Genomic DNA, 18200 nt, shown 5'->3' with positions numbered 1-18200 from the left:
TCTTTTTTAAAGCTCTTTTTGCTGAGATTTGCAAGTGTCTCTCCACTTCTTCTTCTTGTTCTGTTTTAATGGCGACACTTCAGAGTTCTTCTTCTAATTTGTACGTTGAATTTCCGGAAACAAGATCCAGACGTGTCTCGTATGGACGTACAGTTTGAGCAGTCAGATCATGTCAGAGTGTCGGTCCATATAGTGTGAGAACATGCAATTGAGTCGCACAGTTTGAGCCGGAGCTGAGTACAACGATTGAAAAAATAAATAAATAAATCACACAGTGTCTGTCCTACATAACAGAGAAACACATGCTGCTTCTTTTAGTTTTCTGGTGGTAGTATTCATATCGTGAGGGAAGCATATCGCCACCTACTGTATCGCAGTACAATCATGGGCTCTATACCTGCATTTTTTCCATTTCTTGCCTCTTTTTCTGATCTTTTCCATTGGCTTTCGTCTCTCTTTATTATACTTCTTACAAGACAGCATTATATGTTTTACATTTTCAGTAACTTTGCATTCTTCACATATATCTGATTGATGCTTACGCATTAACGCTCAGGGCTCGAGACTGCGACCAAAATGGTTGCATATGCGAGTATTTTTTCAGTGTGTGCGAGTGAAATATTCATCTGGTCACATCTGTGCGAGTGCGTAGGGTGACCTTATTTTGAAAATGGAAAAGGTGGAAACAGGGAGTTAAGGCTCATTTATACTTGATGCATCCGCAAGGTTCGCATTGGCTCCATGCGTATAAATGACATAATTTTTGCAGCATTGAGGCATCCGGGCACACATAGAAACAATGCGCATGTGCAGCGCGCCAATCGGGCCTGGGACAGAAGGCGGGAAAGAACGTGCCGAGCGTGCCGAGCTGAGAGCGTACACGCACAGTGCATGTATCTCGAGTGCCTGTCAATCTTTACTTAAAACTACGGTACACCAGTTAAGTCAACTATTCATCAGCATGCATGGCTATGCTGTACACCCACGAAAATGTATATCATAACGAAAATATGTACCAGTATACCGCACACCTCTATAATGATAATAAATATACATATATATCCGAGTCCTGATCGGGAGATAACGTCCGATACCGATCGAGTCTGAAACCACGTGATCGGCCCCAATTTCCGATCACGTGACAAGATCGGGACATCCTTAGTGCCAGGGCCACCACTGGGAAAGTTTGTGTAGAGCCCTGACCCCAGTGTTTTATTTAATCCTGTATGATCAAACTACAATCTAGAGCTGAGCAAAAAATCGATTTACCAAATTTGTTGATATATATATATATATATATATATATATATTTATATATATATTTTTTTTTCGCCAGTTTTTTCGGACTTTTTGCATTCCGTGCGCAATGTGAGCCAGCCCCCTCTTTGTTGACATTTGTGTACTCTTTGAGTAGCTATATGTGTACCACAGGCATGTTTAATGCTCTATTCCAGGGGTGTCCAATTCCGGTCCTCGAGAGCCACTATCCAGCATGTTTTAGATGTTTCCCTCTTCCAACACACCCGATTCAAATGATCAACTCCTCATCCAGCTCTGCAGAAGCCTGATAACGATCCTAATCATTTGAATCAGGTGTGTTCACGATACGATTCTCTCGCGATTTATTTTACAAAATGGGACTGTATATAAATGACTGAAAAATATTCCTTTATTTTTTTGGGGAAAATACTATACTATTTTTCATTGCCAAAAGAATCCCTTGAAAAACTATTCAAAACAATGCAATTTAACTAAAAATAAATCTTGAATGAAATAAATAAAGGATTAATACAAATGAAGAAGAAGCTTATTATTTAAATACTGGTTCTATAGTAAACAATACAAAACTGCATAATAGTTATTTTTCTTTTTAAAAGTGCAACTGAAAATGTATTTTGTGCCTTAACAATTGGACTAAAAAAAACAAAACAAAAAAAAAAAACAGTCATTTTACTGTATTTAGGTCAGATATTGTTTGAACCAGCAGAGGGCGCTGGTAACCCAGTGGTCGGTTGGCATGCAGATATTTTGCAGTGAAGAAGAGATGCTATGCTAGCAGACAGAGCTAATAGAAAAACGTGACTTACAGATATTCACGTAATATTACAGATATTCTTTCGGTGCTAAAGGGGTAATGAATCATTTATGAATATGTTTAAGAGTAGAAGGCGGCCAGAAAGAAAGTATTAGCAGATTTCGCTCACCGCCAACACTTCTGGGTAAAAAAAGTACTGCGATTCAATTTTCACAGCATCGATGTGAATCGTTATACCTATGAATCGATTTTTAACTGCCTTACGATTAATCGTTACATCCCTACTTCCCGGCCACCGGGTTTCCGCAACGATTATTTTCTCTCTTTCTTTAACGTTTCTCTAGAAAATACTCTGAAGCTACACTATGGGTTCAAATCACAAAGCATGATTGAAAAACAGAGGTTTGGAGGTCATGCATACTGGCTTACATATTTTTGAATAATACTTTTGTTCCATGAAATAAATGTAAAAAATGTTCTATTGAGCCTGCATTATAATAATTTATTCAAAATGACTAAAACACACATGCTGTCTCAAACAGTCAATACAAAAAGCTCAGAGACTCAAGATCAATACTGCAGAGAGCAGACTACCTAAAGGAGTTAATAAAATGTATTTAAAACAATTATATGTTTTACAGATTAAATGAAACAGTCAAAAACCTGCTAATCTGATAGCAGGTATTATATAGAGCATGCAAGATATGGCACGGAATATACCCTCACGTGCATGTTTTGGGACAATGTCACACATTAACAGTGTTTTACTGTAAACAGGTGAATTCACATGCAAAATCTGACGTAATATATTGCAAAATGAAGCTCATCTCCTGACATAAAAATAGCTACAGTACATGACAAGGACGTGCTGAACTTGCTAGCCAATAGGCCACTCATTTTACAGCAAAAAATTATTTGAAAACAGACTGACGTGAAATCTCACACAGAAGCCCCATCCACATGAGATAAGTATGATCTGGGGACCCCATGTAATAGATAAATGACCCCCCAACGTCTGCTTTTTATGTGGCGCATTTGCACGGGATAACCGAAGCCTGAGATTTTGCTGAAATTTACAGACATCCCCCGGATATGATGTCAATGTGCTGCGTATTGCGTAACATTCGCTCACATTGTTTTCAACATGGCGGGCGCTAAGAAGAAAAGTAGGCACTGGACGCAAGGAGAAACGTTAAAATCAATTTTAAAAAATAAATAAACATGCGTCCGGAAACAAAAACAACATGTAATCACGCATCAGATCCCGCCCATTTCTGTCCAAATCACAGAGACCTATTCACATTGCATTAGTATTATCACAGGAGCTCGGAGTTCAGCAAAATATAGTAGGTAATTTGCGGTGGAATTTTTACTTTACAAATTACTGACATGGCCAATTCGCACGGGATTAACATCATAGACATTCTACACTTATTATAAATGGCATGTGGTCCCTAGGTAAAACGAATCCCGTGCGAATAGGGAAAAAGCATATGAAATTAATAACAATAGTTTAACTGAATTAACCTCATTAAGCAAGTTTGTCATTTAGGGAAGTTTAAAAGCCAGCACTGACATCTGATGAAATGGAAATGGATAAATTGAAATGGAATTGAGAAAATTTTGAAACGCAAAACAAAAAATCTCAAACCTAATGTAACATCTGAACACTACTGAAATTTAAGGGAACTAGACCCAAACTTACTGATATAAGCAACAAGATAAATAATTTACAGAGTAAAACATTTTTTATAATTGTATATAAAAGCATTAAAGCAATATTTCTAAATGTTGAAAAAGTATAATTGTGCTTGCAACTTGTTTCCATTGAAGGCTGTTTTGGGCAGGAGCCTCATAACTTCTGTGAAATCTCATCCTGTGAGACTTCGACGCTCCAAACCTCCTTAAATATGTGTCCTGTTCATTCTTTGGTTATTCTGTTTTAAAACCAAATCAAAATAACAAATAAATGCTGTGGTTATTTTGTTTTACTGACTTAAAAACAAAACAGAAATAAGCAGCAGTTTTCTGTTTTAAAATTAAATCTTGTTTCGTTTGTGAGATATTTGGTTATTTACGGGAAACTAAGACGAGAGTTTCATGTTTTAATCTCACCACATTACTACTGAACTGGTGAATTGAAACGTTATTAATACATTGAAAAATGGATGTTACAAAAAGCATGCCCATGATATGTGATAAAAGACACCGGAGGTGGTGTAATGAATCTACTGGTGCTCCTCATATCTTGTGATCAGCTTCTGTGTGTGATGACGGCTGCTGCTAGTGGCTAGCGATAATAGAATGTGCAAAATAAACATTTTTACTGCCCTCAAAAAAGCTGTGTACTTGTTTTTGCAAAAGTGTCAAATCGTAGAAGTTGTAACATCTATTGTTCTTCACACCAGCCTCACAGTCGATAGTCAGTTATTTGAATAATATTTGGACCGTAACACCAAAAAACAAAACTACAGCATGAGCAGCTTTTTATGAGCTAAATCATCCACAGACTGCATTAAAACAGGAGCAGGACCAGAAAACTGCTGAAATGAATCCTAAACAGACCTATTGTGTGTGGAGACCTGGTCCAGGACCTGGGGAGAGAAACCAGGTGCAGTGGACTTCAGTTCTCACTCTAGTTTCCCCATAAACATCCAAATATCTGACAAACAGAACAAGTTTTTTTTTTTTTTTTTTTTTTTTTAATAGAAAAATGCTACTTATCTGGTTTTTGATGTTTCTGTATTTCTGTTTTGGTTTTAAGTCAGTAAATCAAAATAACAACGCTATTATTTTGATTTGGTTTTAAAACGGAATGACCAAAGAACAAAGGGGACACGGATTTTCTTATAACACTTAGTATTCCTTTGTTGTTTCACGTCTAATGTGGCAGTAATTATTTTTAAGTATAATGCTAAGAAATGTCTGGGTATCCTCTTCTGTTTACACGTACCGCGTCATGTTTACTCTGAAAAGGTGTTTCCATAGCACTTTTGCAACACATTTCAATATCGAAACGTCTGAAAATCCTCCTCATGAAAGCATAAAAACTACTTGTACCTGGAAGCTTTCAGATGTACATGGTAATTTGATGCTTAGCAAGCAGATCTACCCAATAGAAAGATAAAAGCTAAAAAATCCTGAGCTCTGCCTCATAAGGGCAGGTGTGAGAATAAGAGACCTATCATTGTAATTAATTTCTCAGTTTATTGTGGCTAATTAGGTTTGATAGATGAGTGGGACGGCTCAGTAGCTGTAGAGGAATAACCGTCTCTTCACCATGACAGAGCTGCAGCTCATTTACACAGTTTGGATCTTATCTGGAAATGAAACAATATCTTAGTAAGGTGTATGTTCAAACATGGACATTCTGTAAAACATTATGTATCTTTCAGTAGCTGCGTTTCCATTACCCTTGGAAATGCGCAAACTAAATAACGCAATAAAAACTGGTAATGGAAACTCCTGAATTTTGAAAAAACACTTAAATATTGCTCGTTTTTATTTTTTCATGATTTTTTGATATTGAAATGTGTCGCACTTTTCCGCAAATACACGTCACAGAATGTGATATACATGGTCACATGAGCACTTCTCTCCGAGAAAACATGATGCGGTACGTTTAATGGGGCGTTCCGATCCGATATTGATATCGGTCCGATATCAGCCAGAAAACGAATATCAGATTTTATCGGAATGCATCTAAAATCTCGCTCCGATAAGTTGTTGTTTTTGTCCCCGCCCTCAGTTGTTCCTAGGGATGTCCCGATACAACTTTTTCACTTCCGATATGATACCAATATTGAAGCCTTGCGTATTGGCCGATACCGATATGGATCCAATACGATTTCAGCACGAACCATGCATACTTTTATTACTTATTTTGTAGTGTGGAATGTTAGAAAAGGCTTGATCAAGTGATGTTACTCAAACAGAGAATAATAGTCAGCAACAGTAGGTTACTTTGTTGGTGTGTGAACCACAGTCACCTATGGATAGAAGTGCTGGAGAGGAACATTTTACCGGAGAGCTTATATCGGTGATTTTAGATGCAGTCCAATAAAATCAGATATTTCTTTTCTGTCTGATATCGGACCAATATCCAATATCAATATACCCCTAGTTGTTCCCACCATATACTGACAGTAAAAAAATAACTGGCGTGAACTTGTTGACCATTGTTCTCTCCCTGAGTAACATCACTTGATCAAGCCTTTTCTAACATTCCACACTACTAAATAAGTAATAAAAGTATGAATGATTTGTATCAGATTGATATCGGCCAATTCTCAAGGCTGCAATATCGGCATCGTATCGGAAGTGACAAAGTTGTACCGATACATCTCTAACGTCTAAACGGAAGAGGAGATCAAGACATTTCTTAGCATTATACTTTAAAATGATCACTACCACATTAGACATAAAACAACAAAGGAATAGAGTGTTATAAGCAGGTTCTGAGCATCCATTTTTGTGCAGCGAAGTCCCGCTGGATGAGATTTCACGGGAGTTATGAGGCTCCTGCCCAAAGCAACGTTCAATGGAAACACGTTTGAGTGCAATTATACTTTGTCAATATTTAGAAATATCGCTTATATTTTGCAAAAATCTGAAATGGAAACCCAGCTAGTGAAACAGTGTAACATAAAGCTTTGTGTTGCTAAGACCTTTTTCTTTTCTTTTTTTTTTTTTAAATAAATTTAACAGCAGCCAAATGTTTCAGAAAGTTTTGATGTTAGTCATGAACCCTTTAGGATGATGAATCAATGACGTGACGACCACATTTTCTGTCCAACTGCATTTTATTCAGGTAAAAAGATACCCCACACACACACACACACACACACACACACACACACACACACACACACACACACACACACACACACACACACACACACACACACACACACACACACACACACACACACACACACACACACACACACACACACACACACACACACACACACACACACACACACACACACACACACACACACACACACACACACACACACCCCCTTACATATGTAGGAGAGGTTAGCCCCTCCAAGCTAAATGGGTTACTTTTTTTTAACAACAGGGACGTAAAATCAGTGACCAAAAATTGTAATGAGGCATTTCTAATATGACTATTTCTAATACTAACTAAAGGGAATGCAATGATATTTGTATGTACTAAAAAATAAGTTTTCTTTGAGTTAATGCTCAAAACTCAACATGTGCAGCATTAATATAATTACAATTCAAAAGAAAAGCCTGAGATGTTTTTCTGTGTTTTTTTGGGTCACAGTCGACACTTGTTTCCACACATTACTGCTACTTTGATAGGTGATGCAATCATGCTAAGATTGATCAGAGTTGCATTAAAACCTGTTTGAGCAGCCAAAGGGAGATGTTAGAGCGTGCAGTTTTTCACACGTTACCAGGAAAGAACATTTCCACACACTAACAATGCTCTGTCTGTGCCATCACATCACATCTGCACTTCTAGTGGCCTCCAGCGAGCAGTTGAACATCAAATGTCCCCGAGGAGATTCTGAGCAACCAATAGTAGATGCCTTGGGTTGTTTCTAGGTATAAAGCTGTAGAATGATATGAATAATAAGCAGGCTGAAGCAGAGAGAAAACATGGTTGAGTAGGGTCTCCAAATTTTCCTTTTCAAAATTTCCTAAATTCCGTTTTAGAGGTTACCCTATTCCGCATCACTTTTAGGGGTGTGTATGGCCTGGCATCTGGCAGGCAATGCGATTCGTATCCCGATACATAGATCACAATACGATACGATATATCCCGATATTAAAGTATAAGGCGATTATTGCAATTTTTTTATATATGACTTAAACAACTAATCTGTAAATGTGTACACCTTCATGAGAACATTATGTATTAAAATATAGTTTATTGGCATATTTTACACTCAAAACATTGGCTTTAACATGCCAAGTGCCAACAACTTAAAATAAAAAAATAACATTCAATCTGCCAGTGGCTTTTAAACCAACTTTGACTTCAGTGCAACTTAACTGAGGTATATGCCTAGAACAACAAATAAATGCAGAAAGTTAGTACTATTTTTTTTGGAAAAACACAAGTTGGTCAACATGCCCATGTTTCAGCGCACTTATTTGTGCAGTTACAGTGTCTCCTGCAGTGGGAAAACACTTTCCTGGTTAAATAAAGGTAAACAAATAATATTTTTTTTCTTAATTGAGAAAAAAATTGATATGGAGTAATTTTGAATCGATGCAAGAAATACACTTTTCCATTTTGTTTTCGTTTCATCGTCTCTCCTTAGTTACCTGTTAAATGTCTGCTATACCATGGAAATGTGTGATATGTTCCCAAAAAATGCACCTACACTAAATCCTGTGCAATCTTGTGAATGTAGACGCTTCTGCCCTGACGTATCACCAGGTAAAATGTTCACGAGTTCAAGTAATACACCAGCAGCTAAATCTGTCTTTGTATCAGATTTGATAGCAGTCATCATAATCTGAAGCACTTGTTCTTAAAAAACACATTTCAGATGAAGCTCTTTTCAAAGTTAACACTGTCACTAGGCAAACCGTAACATGCAGCGAAAAGGACTGAATAAAGTTATGGTCAGTATTGCTTATATTGGTTTGTTTGTCACACTTTCTAGACAATTGATTCAATCACCCGTTTTGTAGTAAGGCTGCAGTGATTAGTCGACGTAATCGTTAATGTCGACTACAAAAATTCTACGACGCAGATTTTATAGCGACAACGCGTCGTTTAATCTTGTAAATTCATGATATAATCCAGCACGCGGCCACTTCCTGTTTTCTTCCTGTTCAGTGCCTTACAGTGACAGCTAGAGGCAGTGTTGCGCCAACAACTTTGGGCAAGTAAACAGCAAAGAAGAATGGCGGACAGCGGAACACAATGATGCTTAACGCAACCTCAAAGTTTCTAAAGCTTCAGAACTTTTCACCAAAACCAAACCAGTGAAATACTTTAAGTGTAAACCCTGAAGTTCTGCTGTCAATCATTAAAGCACAACAGAGATGCACGGCAACACAGCAGAGCCCCAGTTTGTACACAAACCGAGAGAGGAGTGACATCACTACTGCTGATATTTCCCCAATCTTTCATTTCTGATCAAATGTAAATGTGTTTGTAAGCCTACAGTCTGTGATTCAAATATAAGGTCCGAGTTAGTGACGTAAATATGTTTTTCTGCTTCTGCTGATACTAGTGTTTATTCTGAACAGTAAACCTCTTTAACTTATTATCGACGATTTAGACAATATTAATTAGTGATGTCCCGACAACTTTTTTATTTCTGATATGATATCGATATTGCAGCCTTGCGTATCTGCCGATACCGATATTGATCCGATAGCATGAATCAAACATATTTTCTTTTTTTTTTTCTTTAATAAAAAAATAATAATTACTTATTTTGTAGTGTGTAATGTTAGAAAAGGCTTTATCAAGTGATGTTACTCAAACAGAGAACAATAGTCAGCAACAGTAGGTATGACTGGTTACCAACTGGTTACATACATTTTAACCTTCAACATAATATCTACAGTATTCTATAGGGATGTAACGATTCACTCAACTCCCGATACGATTCGATTCACGATACAGGGTTCACGATATGATTCTCTCACGATTTATTTTACAAAATGGGACTGTGGACAAATGATGACTGAAAAATATTCCTTTATTTTTTTGGGGGGGAAAAAAAATACTGTAGAAAATACTGTATTATTTTCCATTTAAATTTCATTGTCAAAAGAATCCCTTGATAAACTATTCACAACAATGCAATTTAACTAAAAATAAATCTTGAATGAAATAAATAAGGGGCACTTTTTACAAGTGCAACTGAAAATATATTTTGTGCCTTAACAATTGTACTTTAAAAAAATTAAAAAAAAACAGTCTGCACTGTATTTACGTCTATGCGCTAGCAGACAGAGCTAATAGAAAAACGTGACTTCAAACAGAAATTCACGTAATATTACAGATATTCTTTCGGTGCTAAAGGGGTAAGAAATCATTTATGAACATGTTTAAGAGTAGATGGCGGCCAGATAGAAAGTAATAGCAGATTCCGCCTGCCTGATATCTGATAAAGACACCCCTAATATTAATTAAACATTTCTTAACTTGTAAGGACTCTTTTAAAAAAGATGTTATTATTTATTATTTTATGGACTTGATTTAAGTAAAAGGCACTCTGATTGGTTTAAACCTCATTACCACCACAATCTACAGTTTAAAGTTTATTTTACACTCTTTTTTTACTATTACTACTAATATTAAAGACAACTTACACTTTCTTTGTGATATTTAATTCATTCATTCATTCAATGTATTGTAATTTAAACTATATTTTGTGTTGAATATAACAACTACACTACAAATACATGTTTTATGTCATTTTTCATTCCTCTGTGTAAAACATGCTGTCACAGCACAACAGATACACGTTCACAGGTGGAAGGATTTAAGCATGTGCGCTAAAAAAGCAGTCCAATATATGTGATTCAAAACAGAAAAATAATCGTGACTAGTCGACTAATCTAAAAAAATAATCAATAGATTAGTCAATTATCTGTTTTAATCTGCTGTTTTTATTGTGTTTATTTTAATGACTGCCCTGTACAGTGTCCTTGGGTGTTCTGAAAGGCGCTTTTAAATAAAATGTATTATTATTATTAATTAGTTTAATTATTCGCTCTATTTTGCGGTAGAAAAAGTAGCACATAATTGTGTGTTATTGTCCCAAAACAAACACGATGAGTCATTTCCATGCATTGTTGGAACCTGACTTTAAATAAAGAGCGAGGAAAAAATGGTTGAAATTGCCTTTTACGTTTTAGAACGTGAATTCCGCTTTTTTCCCCCCGTTTTCCACGATTACAAAAAATCGCAGGCAGGTCATTCCATTTCATTTCACAAATTAATAAACAATAATTGATATAAGACACAGAGGCAAGCTACAATGGCCTCATGTAAAGAACTGCCAAGTTTCACGAGGGGTGAAATAACCCAAAGCGGGTGTTCAAAATAAAGATGAAAAAGTTGCATAACAAAAAATTTATTTATATCCCAAGAAAGAGTAACATTTATACTATAACTTAAAACAGAGATCAGATTTTTTTTCTTTCCACATGCAGTTATGGGCCAATGAAAATATTTTTTAAAAAAGTATTTTTTCAGATTTCATGAGACTGCCACCCAAGAACCAATGCTTATATGTGACTAAACATTAGTGATGTGAACAGTCTATGTTCATAGCTCTAAGCTGATCAAATTACAGTGAGCTAAGACATATGCTAAGTTTTTTACTGAAGACCCAAACATGTTCCAGACCCAAACCCCGACAAACTTTTTCCAATTTTGAGGAGCTAGCGTGTCCACCAGATAGGATGTATAGCAGATATTTTGGTATATTCTGAGAGAGTAGGTGGAGCTGTATTAATATTAGAAATCGACCGATATGGGATTTTCAAAGATCAATGCAGATACCGATTTTTATTTTATTTTTTTTAATTTTTAAAAGTGGTAGATATCTAAAGCCGATTTTGGAAGCCGATACATACTGTATTTTTTTAAACGCACATTGATTAATGAAAAACAATTGAAACACTAATATGATATAAATGTATATATTACAAATTAAATGAAATACACAAATAGAACTTTTAACATTTATTGAACTTTATATATACCCATAGACAACCAAGTAAAACAAAAATCCTTATCCTATTAAGGCTATAATAGGATCAGGATATTTGATCAGGAACTATTATATTATAACCTTGTCCTATTATATCGGCGTTTTATTTGTAAGCCTATTGGCTTCTACCTCTTCCATGCACATGCTATTAATATTGTTACTTTTTTGTTGTTGTATATTCATACAACCGAATGGATGTTATTTATGTTCTTTCTTTTTTTCCTTTAATGGCTACTCTAAAGTGCTAAATAAAAAAATTAAAAAATTTAATTGAAAAAAATATTGAAAAAAGTCCATATATCGGCCCGATTTATCGGTCGACCTCTAATTACTATACCAAATTTCAGTTTACTATATGACGTAGTTCCTGAGATATAGGAAGCTGAAAACGGAAGAAAAATAACAACGCACAAAAATTGAAATATACCCTCTCATTAAATTGGCCATATTTCAAAAACTATTTATGTATCCGATTTTTTTAATACTGAAGTGCATGAGATGTCCTGAAATTTTGTTGAAATGTCATGGATTGACCCTGGTTCTACTAACAAAACTCCTTCCCTGAGGAATCAATGATAAAAATCCCTTATCAGGACATATTTAAATGGTAAATAGCGCTTTATCACCACACTGAAGCAGTCTCAAAGCGCTTTACGTATCAGCTCATTCACCCAATCACTCTCACATTCACACACCAATGGGACAGGACTGCAAGGTGCTAGTCAACCACTGGGAGCAACTTAGGGTTCAGTGTCTTGCCCAACAACACTTCGACACATAGTCAGGTACTGAGATCGAACCCCCAACCTCTCGATCAGAAGACGACCCTCTACCACCTGAGCCACGGTGGCCCTTTACACAAAAAAGATGGATATTTTCTTTAATCCAACTATTGCGGTGTACTCTAAGATGATCACAAAACTGATTGGACTTTAACACACTGACATGTCGCCTCAGGACATCCCACCCGCCACCTTTTCCCTCACAGGTCAACGGGGTCACAACAGCTTCCAGGGAACATAAAGGGGGTAGCTAATTCACACCACTTGACCCCTGACCTGTAATCCCCATGAGCCCCATCTATGTGTAATGACTCTATCCTTAAACTCTGTGTGTTCCTGCTTGTGTTGGTGTGTGTCCTCCACAAATGTAGCGTCTCCTGGTGCAACTACACATTTAGATTTCATACACACACACACACACACTCCTGTTATGAGTATCTAATATCTATTGGCATTCTACATAGAACAAATATTATATTAAATAGAGACTGTCTGAAGTTGCTTTATTCATCTCTTATATTATCTTACCTGTCTTATTGTTTAAAAAGCTGGGGTAATACATGTAAAACCTACATAGATCTATTTATCAAATTACAACAGAGAGCATTTAGAATAATACATAAAGCACCTACTAACAAACTGTTTCAAAAATCTAGAACAATAAAACTCATGAATTGATTAAGGTTAAAAGTGTTTTATTCTGAGTAAGAAATAAAAACATTCCTTTGGGTATTATATCACTTTTTAAACTAAGAGAAGGAAAATATAATTTAAGAGGGGTTTATATTTTTTTTTTAGAAAAAAAGGAAATTTAGAACAAATGTTAAAAAAAGATGCATTTCTGTTTAGTGAGTTCACGGTCTATGTTCAAAAATAACTTAAAAAGCAAAATAATTGATGTTATTGAGTCATTTCTATTTTTTTTTTTTACCAAGCAGTTACTGTAGAGCTAGGCGATATGTCAAGATTCAACATATACCAAGTTTTATATTTTGGGGATATAAATAAATCACATCATCACCTATACTGATATATATATATATATATATATATATATATTGTATAGCTTTTTTTGTTGTAAAATACTTGTTTTAAGAGTCACTGCTTTCACTACTTCTCAGAACAGCATAAAAAGCACAGTTTGATGCATTGCTGAGTACGTTCTAACACAGACCCACACTACAGAACTCACTCACACATGCCTGTGTGGCATTTGGATCATTAAATTTAACCCAAATTCCATGTTATTTCACAAAGGAATAAACAATAAATGATATAAGACACAGAGACAAGCTACAATGGCCTCTTGTGAAGAATTTTTAATATTCACGAGTGGTGAAAAAACCCAGAAAGTTGGGGTGCAAAATAAAGATAAAGAAAAATTGATTTATAGAGTAACTTTTATACTATAAATTAAAACAGATCAGATTTTGTTTTCTTATGTTCCTACATGCTGTTATGGTCCAATGAAAATAGTTAAAAACAAAAGTTTTTTTTTTTTTTTTTTCCAGATTCCAAATTGTCCTAGTCAGACCAGATTTATATTGTGTATCGCTATTTTGAGAAAAAATATTGGTCCCTATCGCCCAGCCCTAAGCTACTGCTTCAACCCATTTTATTTTTGGTTGTTAAAATGAATAATTATTATTTGTATATGTTATGTATAGACAGCAAATAACAAATAAATATGTATCTATCTAACTGTGATGCATGCAGACAGTCTGTGTGAAAGTGATCATCAATCACTGCTTATTTAGCTTCAGTTTCCTGGTTTAGGGAGGATAAAGTTGGCCTGTTAGCAAGTAGCAGGCTAAAGCTAAGGCTAGTACCCGATAGTCAGTGCCTTAGATGAGGGTGGAACTTTAAAACCCGGCTGAGAAACACGTGAAATAAACCCACAGCCGTGCGCGACCCTCAGTTTGAGGACACGGAAAACAAAGCAGTAGATGCGGAGTTAGCGACCCTGAAGCCCTGCCCTCACAAAGCATGGCTGAGTTCAGTGTAGCCTCCCCTCAGCAAAGTTACACTAAAACATCATTTAACTTCCCCGCATCAGTCATTGTAATGGCTCCTAAACTCACAACGAGGTCCTGCTGGGTGTCCAGGGGGCAGAGACAGAGACAGAGCCCGCCCCGGTGTAGCGGTGCAGCGGAGGCGGTCACAGCGAGCACGTAGCGCACAGTGCCCCGCAGTGCCAGCCTCGATGCCCGCTACGGTTTGGGAAGTCCTCGTCTGGCCCGGTGTTGTGCTAAAAAGTGATCACTTGCTAAGCGCTGACTAACGGGAGCGCGCAACGGCTTTTATATCATAGCTTTGCTGCTTTCACCAAACAAAACATCAGTTTAATCCCGATGGAAGACAGTACATTAGATATAAAAAGACACCAATGGCCAATGTTGGGTAACTTACTCTACTCTTGTAATATATTTATATGACTAGTTACTGGGATCAACATGTAATATATCTGTATTACAATATTACTGTTGTTAAAATGTAACTGAGTTAAACTACTTTGAGTTACTTTTGGTCCAGAACACTAATTATATCACACTGATAGTGTTCAAACAACATTGTTCTAAGTTTTGTTTCAAATACTTCTGCTGCTTCAGGAACAGAAAGCTCTTTTTAGTTCCCCATAAGTTATATTTAACTATAAAAATAATCTTTTTTTTCCTCAATTTATTGCAAAACAAAGCAAATATGCACTTAAATTAAATATGCTTGTAACTGGAGTTACTTTAATTGTAACTAGTAATATATTACCACTTTTCCATTTTGTAATGAGTTACACTACTGAGTTACTTCAAAAAGGAATACAATACAAAAATAACTAGTCAGTCCCAACACTGTCAACGGCTCATATTTGTTGTCTATCATTAGCTTGCGGTAATACGCAAGCTAATTATAGACAAAAAGTTTAATTTAATTCAATTCAATAAACAAGTTTACATTGCCAACACAAGTGTGACATAAAATGATGTACACACAAATAGAATAACTTTTCATTTGTGTTGAGCAAAATAATAAAATAAACACACAAAAAAAAAATAGAGTGTCACTACATATAATGTAGAACAAAATTTACAATTAAGTTATAAGTGTTCTAAAAGGGGGAAATGTTCTGTAGAGTTATACATATATCCATATACACACAAGTGCAAGTACATATATACAGTATATATTGTACACAAACACTTACATGTAGGGCTGGATGATATATTGAGATCCAAGCTATATCGAGTTTTCTATTTTCTATATAGATACATATTTTTATAGTTTATTTTTTAAATTAAAATATTTGTTTCAGGAGTCTCTGCTTTCACTACTTCTCAGAACAGATATAAAAATAGACCAACGGCTTATGTTTGTTGCCTATCACTAGCTTGCAGTAATGTGCAAGCTGGTGATAGACTATTTATAATTAAATAAAATTAAAGCCATTTACACAGGAAAAAAAATAAATACATATTAAAAATTGGCAACATTTATGTTGTGCTAAAATAATAAAATAAAATAAAAATAGAGTTTCCCTATATGTAGAACACAATGTACAATTAAGTAATAAGTGTTTGAAATGGGGAAAATGTTATGTATTGAGTTTTACATATATCCATATACACACACGTGCATCCTGTTATACAAGTACATACAAATTATGGCTGGGCAATATGGACAAAAACTCATATCTTAATATTTTTTTCTCAAAATGGCGATATATAAATTCTAATGAAGTCTGACCATTAGGACAATTCTGGGTTAAATTTGCTTATGCAAAATGCCACACAGGCTCATTTATTAACAAACAGCTGCACAATATGTGCTACTTTTGACTTTTTCTCTTATGAGGGACAGCACGTGTGAGTGAGTTCTGTAGTGTAGCTTGTTTAGAAGGTCTTGGGTTAGCATGCACTCAGTGATCCATCAAACTGTGCTTTTAATGCTGTTCTGAGAAGTAGTGAAAGCAGTGACTCCTAAAACAAGTATTTTGATACAAAATAAGCTATCAAAAATATGTATATCGATATAGGCGATATTGCAATTATCTGTGTACACTAAAACTTACATATGTGTTTATATACATACATGCAGCGCTGGGCGATATATCAAGATCCAAGATATATCGAGTTTTCTATTTTGGCGATAAAGAAAATTACAATATCCCCTATACCAATTTAAAAACTAATTGTAGGAGCCTCTGCTTTCAATACTTCTCAGAACAGCATGAAAACTATAGTTTGATGGATATCTGAATGTGTCCTAACCCACACCTTCCCCTAAACCAGCCACACTACAGAACTCACTCACACGTGCTGTCCCTTACAGGAGAAAAAGCCATAAATGGCACATATTGTGCAGCTGTTTGTTAATAAATATGTCTGCGTGGTTTTTTTATCAGCAAATTTAACCTAGAATTGTCTTTCTGGTCAGACTTTAATGAGTTGAAAAATATCGATTTTTTTTTTATATATCGTATATCACCATTTAAAGAAAAAAATATTGAGATATGAGTTTTGGTCCTGATTGCCCAGCCCTACATACATGCATGGGCAGACTATTTATATATACTTAAATGTACTGAGATTATCTATCTATATTTTCAATAATTAAATAAAAATCTAAATATTAATGAAAGTCTGGTTGGAAAGTTTAAAAGGCACTCGCTTGCTCCCGTGCACGACAATCACCGTTTAGGCTGATAATCGATTTGTGTCACAACACCAGACCGGTGCGTGCGTCCGCACAGAGGGAGGACGCACTAAAAACAACATGAAAAATAAAAATTTACTCGTTATATTCCGTTTGTGTGGCGGCTCTGTTTAGATAAATAAGAGCACACAATGTGTCCCATGAATGTTAGATGGAGAAGGACGAGCACAGGGAGGCATTAGCCCCGGTCCGTCCGTCCGTCCTCCTCCGTACCAGCGCGGTGTGATGTCCGTACTCACCGAATTCGCCCCTCTTCTTCCGGCCGAATGGCAGCGACCAACACGGGACAGACATACGCTGTCCCGCCTTTCCAAACGTCGCTCGCCCTAAAGTAAATCCATTATTTATTTCAACCTTGTCTAAATAGAAACATACATGGTGTTAGTTTGTGTTCACGTGGCTAAACTGGTGATTTTGGGACACCGGAGAAGAAGAAGAGGGGGCGGTGAGTGCAGAGGAGGGAGGCTCAGCCACTCCATCTTTAGCCGACATCAACAGGTCATCCCGGGACACAAATGTGCTGCGAATGTGGACCAGACTGTCGGAGTCAGAGCGGGGAAAGTACATGGAAGGAAACACCCATCGGTTCTACACAGCGATGGAAGCTTAATGTGAACAACTACTATTTGTGCCCCCCAGCCCACCATTTACATCCACCTCCAGGGAGTTGGTGAAGAAAGTTGAGGAATGCGGGGCTCGGAGTCGCCGGTCGACGGGGAGATAGAGAGGGGTCAGCCCGGTGTTGAGCAGAGAAAGTTTGCTACGCGTCCCGCACAGGGGTACCCACAAAAAAAAAAAACATCCCCCCCCCACATGTGAAGTCCACAAGGGAACTTTAGCACCCTGAACGCAACCTTCACCTGAACGCACCACCAGAGACAGTCAGCACACACATACTAATACACAAACCCTCACACGAAGTCAAACTGAAGCAAATCCACACTGGACCAA

At 36.4% G+C, this 18200-nt stretch overlaps 1 protein-coding gene across 1 annotated transcript in view; it reads right to left on the bottom strand.

The window, feature by feature from the left end:
- The window catches only part of nacc1b (nucleus accumbens associated 1, BEN and BTB (POZ) domain containing b), a 38359-nt gene extending 20778 nt beyond the window's left edge, over positions 1-17581 (bottom strand). The window contains exon 1 of the mRNA XM_028451151.1: positions 17489-17581. The gene's annotated coding sequence lies outside the window, so the exon portion shown is untranslated. The remainder of the gene's footprint in view (positions 1-17488) is intronic.
- Positions 17582-18200: the final 619 nt, after the last annotated feature.

Source organism: Gouania willdenowi, chromosome 1, assembly GCF_900634775.1.
Source record: "Gouania willdenowi chromosome 1, fGouWil2.1, whole genome shotgun sequence".
In the NCBI taxonomy this organism is placed as follows: domain Eukaryota; kingdom Metazoa; phylum Chordata; class Actinopteri; order Blenniiformes; family Gobiesocidae; genus Gouania; species Gouania willdenowi.
Note: the sequence above shows the minus strand (reverse complement) of the source record. Positions and strands in the feature narration are given on the sequence as shown.